We start from the raw sequence: 13,141 nt of genomic DNA on the forward strand, positions 1-13,141 counted from the left end.
CCCTATCTTTGGTTCCGAGGGTATTCACCAAGTTCATGGCGGTAGTGACTGCCCACCTAAGACTGAAGGGTGTGTAGATTTTTCCTTACTTGGACAATTGGTTGATCAGAGGCAGGTTCAGGTCCCAAGTGTAGGATAGCATAACCATTACTTGCTCCATTTGCCGCAGGTTGGGACTACTCATAAATGAACAGAAGTCCAGATTAACCCCAGTGCAAAGCATAGAGTTCATTGGGGCTACCCTGGATGCTTCCCAGGCCAGAGCCTTCCTGCCTCAGCCACGTTTCGAGGTGATGGTCTCTATCATCTCCCAGTTGCACCGATGCCCCACGACAACAGCCAGGCACTGCCTATAGCTGTTAGGCCACATGGCAGCCTGCACATGTGTAGTGAGACTCACTCGCCTGAGACTCAGACCATTTGAGGCTTGGTTAGTCTCAGTATATGTTCCAAGCAGACACGTACTGGACCAGGTGGTCACAGTGCCCCCACCTATCCTAGCCTCCCTAGACTGGTGGCAGACTCCCTGGGCAGTGCTGAAGGGTGTTCTGTTTGAGGAACTAGTCCCGTTGGTCACCCTAATTTCCAACGCTTCGGACGTAGGTTGGGGGGCCCACATCAGCACCAACCTAGGCAGTCAGGGGGTTTGGTCGAGGGAGGAGAGGCACCTGCACATCAATATGAAGGAGCTGAGAGCCATCCGCCTAGTGTGCAAGGTGTTCCTCTGATTCCTGACAGGCAGGGTGGGGCAGGTGCTGATGGACAACACCACGGCCATGTTTTACATAAACAGGCAGAGGGGAGCGTGCTCCTCAGCCCTCTGCGAAGAAGCTATCCATCTGTGGGACTTTGCCATGAGGTATGATTTCCACTTGACAGCCTCTCATCTTCTGGGAGTGAGGAATGATGAGGTGGATCGCCTCAGCCAGTCATTTCTACCCCGCCATGACTGGTTGCTACACCCAGAGGTGGCGGCTATGATCTTCCGCAAGTGGGGCGTTCCCCAAGTGGACCTATTTGTGTTGGCCTGGAACAAGAAGTGTCCAAGGTTCTGCTCTCTCCGGGGTCGAGAGACCGGGTTGATTTCCAACGTTTCCTCATGGACTGGACGGGGAACCTCATGTACACGTTCCCACCCATTCCGCTCCTGCTCAAGGTCCCTGCTGAAAATAAAGAGGGACAGAGTGGATGTTATACTGTTCATTCCAGCCTGGCTGAGGCAGCACTGGTTCAGCATGCTGCTGGACCTTTCGATTGCCCCATCCCTGGAGCTCCCGAGGCGGCATGACCTTCTATCCCAGGACCATTGCCCATTGCACCCGGACTTGGATTCCCTACACTTCATGGCCTGGAAGCTCTGTGGCTGATGGAGGGAGAGAGAGCCTGCTCGGTGCAGGTCCAGCAAGTCCTGCTTGGCAGCAGGAAGCCTTCTACACAGGTCGTGTATCGGGCTAAGTGGAGGCGGTTTACCTGTTGGGCGGAATCCCAGGGCATCCCGCCCAGCCTCTTGCCTATACAGGATATCCTGGAGTACCTGCTCCAGCTAAAGCTCCAGGGTCTGGTGCTGGCCTCATTGAAGGTTCACCTGGTGGCCATTTCAGCCTTCCATCAGCCGCTAGAAGGAAGATCACTGTTCTCCCATCCCATGTCGGTCAGGTTCCTCAAGGGGGTAGAGTGGCTTTATTTGCAGGTCTGTGACCCAGTGCCTCCCTGGGATCTCAACTGGGTCCTCTCAAAACTCATGGGTCCCCCCTTTGAACACATGGCTTCATGCCTTCTGATCCTGCTTTCATGGAAGGTAGCCTTCCTGGTTGCCGTTACCTCAACTAGGAGGGTCTCCGAGATTACGGCCTTAACCTCAGAGCCCCCTTACACAGTATTCTATAAGGACAAGATTCAGTTGAGGCCACATATGGCCTTTCTGCCTAAGGTGGTTTCCCAATTTCATTATAATCAGGATATTTTTCTCCCCGTGTTTTTCCCCAAACTTCATGGTTCGGAGAAGGAGAGAAGATGGCAATCGCTGGACGCGAGATGGACCCGGGCCTTCTGCATTGAGTGTACAAAGCCATTCTGGAAATCGACGCAGCTCTTTGTTGCAGTGCCTGACTGGATGAAAGGCTCACCTGTCTCCACCCAGCGCATCTCCTCGTGGGTTATGTCATGCATCAAGTTCTGCTATGAGCAAGCGAAGACGCTGCTCCTGAGAACCAACACGGTGCACTCAACCAGAGCTCAAGTTTCGTCTACAGCCTTCCTGGAGAGCGTGCCCATGCAGGACATCTGCAAAGCTGCCACCTGGTCGTCGATACATACCTTTACATCGCACTATGCTATCGTCCAGCAGGCGAGAGAGGACGTGGGATTCGGCAGAGGAGTGCTGAGGGCAGCTCACCGGTAACTCCAACCCACCTCCAAAGGTATTACTTGTTAGTCACCTATAGTGGAATGGACATAAGCAAGTTCTCGAAGAAGAAAACAAGGTTACTTATCTGTAACTGCTGTTCTGCTCATGTCCATTCCACAACCCACCCCTGGTCCCCGCTGCCGGAGTTTGCAGAAAGAAGGGACTGAAGGGGCGTAGAGCCAGCAGTGCCTCGTATACCGCGGCATGTATGCGGAGCTCCAGGGGGCGCTGGAGCCGGCCCTACGGGATCTGCTAAGGGGAAAAAAGTTCCGGGTAACCATGCACGGAGGCGTGCATACACCTCTAGTGGAATGGACATGAGCAACACATCTCAAAGAACATCCGTTACTGGTAAGTAAGCTTGTTTTCCTATGAGATATGCCATGTCAGGTACTGTTGGAAAGGTTATAAAAGTGAGAGGCAAAAACACCCCAGGGTGTCTTCCTCTCTCTCTCTCTCTCTCTTTCCACCTAAGAAGACAAAATAACCAGCTCTATGACTTTGCGGGGGTGTCCTCGCTTGAGATTTTGGTCAGCTATGTTGCTGAAGTGTGGTAAGGATTTTACCTTGAAGCAAGTCGAGTTTAAGTCTTAGATTTTAAGTGTGTATAAGTATTAAAGTCAGAAATGGTTACAAGAAAAAATGAGAAAATACTTTCTAGTAGTTATGTCTTTGTAATTAAATAAACTTGTTTTATTTTTAATCAAAACTAATCCAGTGTTGTATTTAAACGGAACTATTTGGTAACTCCATTTAAAGTAGTAAACTGTTGGATATTGACCCCTTACAGGGGCAACAGACCTATAATATCTAAACTGCCCAGGAGAGGCCTGGACAGTGCAAAACACAGGTTTTGGGGAAAATTCGGGACTGAGAGTGTTTTATGGTCACACTGCAAGTAATAATCACAGATGCTGGAAGCCAGAGCATGGCTGGTGTGTTGCTGACAAGCTGCTGGGTTTAGAGCTGCTGGACCAGGACTGCATCTTAATACAGAAACTCAGGTTGGGACACGCATGCTGTTTGGCAGTTTGTGAGCAACCCAGGATGGAAGCGTTGATGTGCCCAAGGTTGCAGTACAGATGGTGACACAACCCCTTGCTGGTCTGGATTGCACCCTAGCATGTGACAGATGCTAAACTGTAAAGTAAGGTTTTCATAGAGTCTAAGGCCAGAAAGAGCTCTTTGCAAACAGAGTGAAGGGGCCTTCATTTAAGTAACAGTCAGGCCCTGTGGCTTTGCCTCCCTTCCTTTCCATATTTTTACTCCATCACATAACTTGTGAACAAGAGATCACTCCACCAAGATGATGGTAGGTACAATAGAAGCTCTAACTTCACCCACCTTGTTTCCCTTAGTCTAACCAGAGTTACAAGTGATCTGATCCTGAAAAGTGCAGAGCACTCCAGCGTGGCTGAAGAATTGGCTCCAAACTTTGGATATGGGTCTGAAAGCTTTCCAAAACTCCGAGGTATTTGCACCTGTGATTTGGATGGGGCCATCTCTAATAATGTTAGTTTTACATGCTAAAAGCAATTGTCTCTCATGTTTTAGGTGGATCACTGCAGGGGTCAGGAAAGGAATGATTTTTCTCTCAGCTAGTGATAGAGTATTGTGAAGTTGCCAAGTGCATTATGGGAGTTCTTCACTTTCTTTGGCAGCATCAGAGACTAAAAATTGCAAATTAGTCCAGGAAAAAGTCTCTCTCTCTCTCCCTCCCCCTTATTCCTCAGTTCAGCCTTCACAATATTATATTGTGGTTTCTGAGCAGTTCAAGTCAACCTTTTTGATCGGAAAGGATTATCATGTGCCAGAGCACTTGGTGTTCTAAGGCCAAAAATACTTTAATACTTAAATGGATGGTCATGTGGCTATTTTTTTCATCCAAGCATCTCTCAGCCTTTAAAACTCCTGCTTAAGAAATTCATTCTTTGCTTCAGAAATTTTGGAGGCAAGCTGTGTGAGGGTACAGTATTCATTAGGAACGGTAGAAGGGTTCACTAATGAACTCGCAGCCTAGAAATACGTTGTCTTTAACAAGCTTTGCCTAGTAATAGGTTTTTCTATTTGCATTCTATTAGGATGAACTGAATAAAGATGTTATCTTCTGTATGTGAAGCAAACTTGGACAGTAGAGTTTCCCTTCATTAATGGTCTCTGATCAAGGGCATGGACTTTGGCATGCTTTCCAATCCCTCTGCTTGGCTCCCTGGAAGTAATTGCTGGTTGATGTGTATTCACAGTATGTAGGGTACCAGTTTTCATCAATTGCTATGAAATTCAATGCAAACCAAGATTGTACTCTGTGCATACTGTTACATGTGCAAAGTAGAGGTGACGCTAGTACTAGTGTGCAACTGATAGGAGGCAGCAGTCTTCCTCAGACCCTGTGAAGAACAGAACAACATGTGTAGATTAGGTGCAATAAGCATTGCACAGTACCTCCGCACAGTGTGCGTTGATATACACAATTAAATATTGTGGTCCTGGTGGACAAGACTCAGGGTTTTTTTTATTTTATTTTGAGGAGGGTTGGATAGGAGTCAGTAATATTTTTTGCTGAGGCAAAAGAGCAGTATATGGAGGTGGTTGACAAAATGTTTCCTAGACCTGGCAAAAAATGGCTAATATTTGGCCCTGTAAGTTCCTTTGCTCAGTCCTTTTATATAAAATACAAAACCAATTTATTAATACCCCCATTTTTCAATCATAAGACAACTCTTAGAGCAGCATAAAGGATTTTTTGTCGGTAAACAGTCCATCACCACTAGTGTGAGGGAGACAGCATAGCTATTATTAGTTTTCTTGTGTCACTGTGTAGCACAAAATGTTAAAACAAAAGAAAACCCAGAAAAATGCCAGAAGACAAACACCCTATCACCTGTAGGTGAACACTTTTCACAAAACAATCACTCCATATCTGATCTTTGAGTACTTATCCTCAAAAGAAACTGGCACAACACCTTCAAAAGGCAACTTAAATTCATAATGCTGCTAGACATTAAAAATCATGGAATTAACAGGGACGCTGGTTTCAGGGCTCATTACAACAATCTACACACACCTGCCTGCTAATCCTTAATGGCCCACTTCTAGCCTCTTTTGCATAACAATCTAACCCTTATTGCCCCGTCCATCTCAAATGACCTCCTCTAACAGGAGTTTTCCCTTAAGTGTAACAATCTGTCCCATCTTGTATTTATCTGACACTCTGATTTCCTTCCCCTGATGTGAAGAGCTCTGTGTAGCTTGAAAACTTGCACTTTCCTCCAACAGAAGTTGGTCCAATAAAAGATATTTTCTCACCTATCTTCTCTCTCTCTCTCTCATAAAAAAAAATCCCCACTCAGTATTAAGCTGCCTTCCAAGTATCTTTCCAAATGATATATTAAACCTCAACAGTCACTGATAAATCTGTCTATCATGATGAACAATACTGACTCACTGTTACCTTCTACTTCACTGTCTGTCTGTATTGTATCATCTTTTGTCTCTTGTCTTAGACTGCAAACTTTTTGGGACAGGAATCTTATTTTTGTTCTGTGTTCGTACAGCATCTAGCACAATGAGGTTCTAGTCCATGACTAGGGCTTATTAGTGCTGCAGTCAGACAAATAATTATCTTTTTTTTTTATCCTTTCCAGAAAAGGGTTTTCTGACCATTGAGGTCTGAACCTGCTTTCACTGAAGCTAGTGGTAAAACTCCACGGAGTTCAATAGGAGCACTGTTGGGCCCTTGGAATCCCAGAAGAGGGGTTTTAGTTGTGTTCATACACTTTGAAGAGGGAAGTGCCACGTTTTTTATTTGTGTATTTTGATGGAACTGCTACTCTTAATCCAAGTGTTAGAGAGAGTGATATTCTGATACCCTTATATCAGTTTGTCCTTTTGGGAACTCTGGATAATTGTATTGATGCAAGTGCTGCATACTTCTATAGTGCCGTCTATCTAAGGAAAATATTCTAAATCTAAGAACATTTTACAAACTTTACTGAATCTAACTTGCCTATTTAATAGGTATCAATCCTCATTTAACAAAGGGAAGCAAAATGACTTGCACAGCAAGTAGATTAGTATAACAGGGAAAAAACTCTGTCTCTCGTCTCTGGTTCTGTGCTAAGGCCATGCGGCTTCTTCATCTCCTCAGCCTAGGGACTTCCTCAGTTGCTGGAGTACAATTTCAATTGCTCAATCAATATTAAGATTTTTTTTGGTCTTTTTTTATCGTGGTGATAGTTGTGGAAATTTTCTTGTTTATATATTTGAAATCTCTAATCCCATAAATATTTACGATAACATCAGAGATTATGATTCCTAAAGAAATTACTCCATACCTCATCTCTTTTCCGCTCTACAAAAGTGTACTTCTTCGCTGTGTCCTTCATAAACAACATATCACATGCATATGCATGCCAGCCAGCCAACCAACCTGCAAATATTCCCCCTGGGAGAGGATTGGAGAGGAGAAACCATATGTGACAGATGCTAGTCATATTGCTTAATGGATAGTTGGAATGCATTCAAATACTGCAGTGATGGATGCAATATAAGAATCTGAATAAAACAGATGAAAAAGACCTTTTATAATCCTGTCAATGTATTTACTGGAGTTTTCTTTAGTGACCCAAAAGATGGTGGGTGCATCTGTCACTCATATTCAGAAAGTACACTGCAGTTTAATAGGAAAATTTTACGTACATTGGGTCAAACTTTCAAAAGAGACTAAAGTCCCATTTTTAAAAGTGACATAAGCACTTAGGAGCCTATGTTCCATTGACTTGCAATGAGACTTGGGCGCCTAAGTGTCCATCACGTTTGTAAATGGGACTTGGGCTTTTAAGTAACTCAGGCAGTTTTGAAACGTTAACTTTTAGCCTAAATTTTCCTTTGTTCAGTTTCATCCTATGACTCCTAGTTACTCCTCCTCCTCCTTTCCTGGTGTGTTGTTTTGCCTATTAATCTGCATTTAGCCAAACTCTTCATATGTAGTTCTTTTAATCTGTTCTTTTAAGTCAGTGGTGCCACTAATGCCTTTGTTGTTGTTTGTACTCTTTTCTGAGCTTAATGCAGTTTTTCTCTCTTGTGGTATTGGTGTGCCCCAGGCTGTACAGAACAGACAAGCCAAACCTCAGTAGGGTCGTCAGATTTGAGCAGGGGGGAGGGGAGAATTTTAATGTGACTCTGAAGCCTATTCAAAGGGCTTGTGAAGCGCTCTGTGCTGGAGTTTCTGGGAGGGACAGGAAGTATGGAACACTTCCCCACCTAGACCATGAAGAGGTTCTGGAGCTGCAGGATATGTGCTTATAGCTATCTGAGGGATGCATAGCCACTGTAACTCATGTGACCTGCTTTTCTGAGGGAAAGAACAGTGGATCTGATCTCTGATGCCTTCCCCTTCCCTGTGTGCTTGAGTGCCTTGAGCCCCAATGGAATCGATCTTTGCAGCATGGTGTGGGCCCACTCTGTGTATGATCCTTCCCACTCTGGTGACACACAGAAGAACCAAACCATTTTTGAGGCTCTTCATGACTGGGGAGTTGGGCAGGTTTTACCTCTCCTCAAATATCCCTTCCAAGCAGGAAGTAAGTGTTTTAAAACTTCTGTTCTATGCATTCTGTGGGCCTAATCCAAAGCCCAGTAAAGACAGTGGAATGACTCCCATGGGCTTCAGATCTGGTTCTAAGATTATAGTAAACTAGCTCATATTCCACACGTTCTGAAATTTTTATCTTGGAATTACATTTTTATAAACTTTATCTCTTCATGAAAAGCCCAGTTTAACAAATCAGTTAAACCAAATCTGTTAAACCAGTTTAACAAATACCTAGTCTATGCTCTCAGTCCTTCAGGAGTTCTTTTGTAAGAAGTTCTTTGAAGCAGTAAAATTACTGAATTTGTCTTTGCTGTATCGCAAAGCAGTGTCCTTAACGACATTGAAACTCCAGTTTTGGTTGGTGCCTCTGTTAATTTCTCTCCCAGTATCCAGTGATTTACAGGGCTCATTCTGAATGGCACAAGCACGCATTAAGGCAAGTTTGTTTAAAATGTGGAACTGATAAGAGAGTCTGGGTGTTGGAACTGGGTTAGAGCACTATACGGTTTCCAAACACGTGAGTTCAAATGGTGGTCTCATTCTATTTTCTGTCTATTTGCTCAACCCCCCATTTGACAATCTCTGATTCAGACAAAGGCCAATGATTAGAGAACCAGTGGGGTTTCCAGTCAGATCCAAGTTTTATTGGCAAAGCTGTTTACAGGAAGTACTGAACCTAGGCATGATCATTGAAATGGAAAGCAAAACTTCTATAGGCTCAGAACTGGGCCCAGTGTGGGAAAAGGAAAACAAATAGAATCCAATAAGCCAAGGACTGAATTCAGCGCAGCTACTTTAATTTACACTAGCCGAGGATTTTCCTCCTGAAATGCTTTGCTCTTAGCAATAGCTGTCATCAGAAAAAATTATTTTAGCATTATTTGCTTTATAAGATAAGAAAAATTCACCTACTCCTGTGGCTTATTTTCACAGGTTATGGTAGTATAAGCCATAACAGTGGAGCTGAGCATTTTATGAACGTAGCTGCCAAAAGTTTCAGCATAGAAAGGAATTAATTTCATGTTTTTTAAAATAAAAATTTGTGTGTTTTCAAATGCTGAATATGGAAGTGGAAGGAAATAAAATACTAAAATATTTCATTGGAGAAAATGCCTCTCAGGTGGATGAAATATTTCAGGATCTGCATTCACAATAAATTATTTAAATATGTTTAATTTTATCTAAAGAAGTGTAAATTCTAGTCAATCTGTGTATTCTAATGAAACAATTCTCATTCATTTTTAAAAGCAATATTACACAGAGCTTGCTTAATCAGCTAAAACAAATACTGTACCAAAGAGCTATGCTTTCATGCATAAGCCATAGGCATTCAAAAAAAAAAAAAATTCCACAATCTGTTTGATATTATGGCACGGAGACTAGTCTAAAAGCTATATGCCTAGGCCACTAATGTACCCATTGGCCCTAGAGTACTATAAAAAAGGATCTTTTTATTTCTAGTTTACTATCCATTTGGACAAGAGGATAAACCAACAGTATGATGAACTCTGCTTTTCTGCATCTGTTTGTTCTATTTTTCCCCATGGTTCAGCTGCTGGCACATATGGATGCTCTAATTCCTTCATATCTTCTATGAAGCAAATTTAGGCTAACAGAAGACTGGAGAAATGTGACATGAAGATTTACTACATATCCGTATTCTAGCTGCTGCAGCAATTCGAAGCACCTGCAGTTTATCAAGTTAGACATAAGAAAGATTGACACCATGGGAATAACAATAATCTAGACATGTCACTTGTGGGGGAATAACACAATTTTCTACCCTGTATTTTAGTAAGCCTGGCTCTCAGAAAGTCTGCAGAGTAATTTTAAATGAAAAAAAAAAAACTTTGATATTCTCTTAGGGCTTGTCTACACTTACCTCGGAGATTTGGTGGCAGTTGACCGGAGTTATGCAAGCTACGTAAAAATCTTGCATAACTCCTGTTGACTTCTCTGCTTCTGTTCTGCGCGCTGTCTTCACTGCACTGCACTGCACTGACGGGAACCGTGTTCCCGTCGACACAGCGCTACACCACTTGAGAAGGTGGTCTTAATACGTCGATTTCTGGATCGACTGAGTGGGTCTTCACTGACCGCTCAGTCGATCCAGAGAAGTCGATCTGACTTCGGCAACTTTGCTGTCATCAGTGTAGACATAGCCTGTGTAGATTGAGGATTAAGAAGTACCTTTCTCTGCTGATTTTACCCTTTTCCAGATGGTAAACATTGAGTTTTCTCATCTTTCAAATAGAGCTGAAATGAACAGGGTTTGCTCTAATTTTTAATGTTTTTATGACAAAAAAGGAGGAAATAAGCAAAGGAACCTATTTTATTGTACACCCCCCCCCCCCCCAAAAAAAAAGTTATATATGTTATACATACATTTACATGTGTATAAACACAACCACAAAACAAATAAACAAACCCCAAATCAACCAAACAAAAAACGGTGATTTTTTTTTTGAGACATTACCTTCAGAGTGTTTCTCCTCAATAGCATTTTTTACCCTGGTCACTGTAATATCTTTATCCTGGAAATCTTCACATTCATGGGGATTTTAAATATGCAATGGTGAAATTTAATTTGCTTGGGAGATTTTCTTGAGAATTACAGTATGTATCCACAGCAACTCTTGAGTACTATCCTAGAAAAGATATAGTCCTTTCAATGAATACGTAACCGAGGTTTATACTACCAAGTTTCCAAAAAGTCCTCCATCAGTGAGAAGGAGTCAATGCTTTTCTTATCTGTGAGGTTTGTTTCATGTTCTAGAACAAAGGTTGCAGAGGAAGTCTTTGGATTTGAAGAAGAATGTTTCGCTTTTGTTAAAACGAAGTGTTTATGCTGGTGAAGCTTTTAAAGGACTATAATATTACTTTCCCACAATTAAAAAAACCCCCACACTTTCATGGTCATGAGAGAGGAGAGAAAACACTCTGGTCACGATGGAAAGATTATTTTTGCTTTCAGGCCTGCTGTTTGTCTCAGATCCCACAATCTTTTTCAATATCTTAAGAGCAGGGTGCATATTTTGAATAGTCTCCAGAAATATTTTGTAAAATTCAATTCTAAGGGCCACTGATTGAGTCCTAAATTTAAGATTCTATTTTAAAATGCTGCTTTTATGAGAAAACAGCTTTCCCGTACACTACAGAGCATGGTCTAGGCTGAGAGGGATATTCAGCACATAGAGTCCTCTGCCATACTCTCCTGTTTTTAGCTCCCCCAAAGTTATGGATAATTGGCTCCTGTTGTGATGTGCTGCCTTAGCAGGCTCCATGCTATGACATCACCTAAACTTGCTTGAATAATATTTGCTGAATTCAATGAGTGATTCAAGAAACTTCACGATATTTAAGGAAAAAAAAAAAGTTTTCTTCGTTTTATGCAGCTGGAAAACTATTGTGGATATGCACAAGTTTTCAAAGAAAATAGTCTCAATCACCCAGCACTGATCACAGCTTTTGCTTTTGGGGAACCCTGCGGGTGCATGCGGCTGGGCCCATGTTGTTTCATTTAAGTCCTGGTTTCCTCTTTTTAGTGCATTGCGCACTTTCTTATTAAAAAGTAAAGCTTAGATATGTCGCATGCTAAAAGGATGGCCCCATGCTACCAGGGATCCTATGTAATTCTGAGATAGAAGCATGTTGCCCGCTGGACGCTGCTCTGGAAGAGGAACCAGCAGTTGATTCAAAGACCCATGCAATCAATGGGTATCTTTGCATTCGCTTCAGTAGGGTTGGGATCAGTCCCTTTGGCAGACATGATAAGGAAATGGAAGATTTAAAAAAAAAAAAAAAAAAGTGTTTATGCCCCTTTTAGCCTGTTCCATGCCTGCAACTCCCTCCTGCTTCTAGGGAGCAAGCTGACAATTTTTCATTCAAATCCTCACTTAAAAATATGTTTCCCACCTGTAGCTCCACCTGCCAGCCCGCTAAAGAAAGCCGTAAGCAAGGAATGCTGTACCAGCCCCTATTTAAAACAAACAAACAAACAGAACAAACTAAAAACCTTGCAGCACTCTTGGGCGCATGATCCACAGGAAACTTGCTCCACAGCAGCCCCCTAACTTAAATACACCACACATGGGTAAAATGGGCCTTGTGACTTACTGGAGTAGATCATATTGATGCGTCTACACTAGGAGTTTGCACTGGTTTATATTCCCAGATATAGACGGGCCCTAACACAGAACTATCTCTTCTGGTTACCCAGAGCATTTTGTGTGAATTGTTCTGCTGGTTTGTTTAACTTGTAAGTTCAGTGGGTCAGGAGCAGGGTCATCTCGCTGAAGTGAATGGATTTTTTTTATCTTTGTTGCGATCCGCTTTTAAAATAACAGTTGTACAAGCTGTGTGTGTTCTTAGAGAAAGAATTGCTTTTGAAGATCTGCCTGGCTGCCACAAGAGGTCGCTTCATCCCTGTTTTTATTCCACATTGCTCTAATGGTTGATGTTTCTAACAAATGGAAATGTATGCGGGAGAGGTGTGTCTTTCGAACTAGTACCACAGGCTGGCATCTTCACTGAAACTCTGCTTCAATGTATATTTAATGCAGCCTTGGAAAACTGTCACAAAAACTTACCAGTCTAGGCAAAAATTACTAGCCCATCCTCCTTATAAGTGTCACGCACACAGCCTCTTCCTACCACCCACACCCGGACACAAACTTGTGCACCAACAGAAGGACAGACAGAAACTCACTCACTCTCAATTGGTTTGACAAGCCCCACAACTGCTGCCAAATAATCTTTCATGAGCACACGTTCTGTCTCGTGTGTACTTGCGCTCGCTCTCTCTCTCTCTTTCAAACATGTTTCACACCTGGCTGTTTCTAATACTGGATAACTACTGCAAGCATGCTTTATGTCTGTACGTTTTAAATAGTTACAGTGCCAGTAGATGGTGCTCAAGACTATGTAGCGTATGGTTCCTGGGTTTTGTAGGACCAGAAAAACTGTCTTGTGAGTGCATTGTACTGCAAATGGTTTTTCTGTTCAGCTCTTTGCATCAACCCCGCTCCATCGTGCACACCTTCCCTCTGCACCTATGTCCATCAATGCATTGCCATATGTTGTTCACCCTCTGATACCCACTCAGTGCTTCTCTACATGCACATTTAGTTTGCAGCAAGCTA

This window comes from Emydura macquarii, unplaced genomic scaffold (genome assembly GCF_026122565.2).
Source record: "Emydura macquarii macquarii isolate MOO-44397 ecotype Brisbane River unplaced genomic scaffold, CSIRO-AGI_Emac_v2 contig_2207, whole genome shotgun sequence".
NCBI lineage: Eukaryota > Metazoa > Chordata > Testudines > Chelidae > Emydura > Emydura macquarii.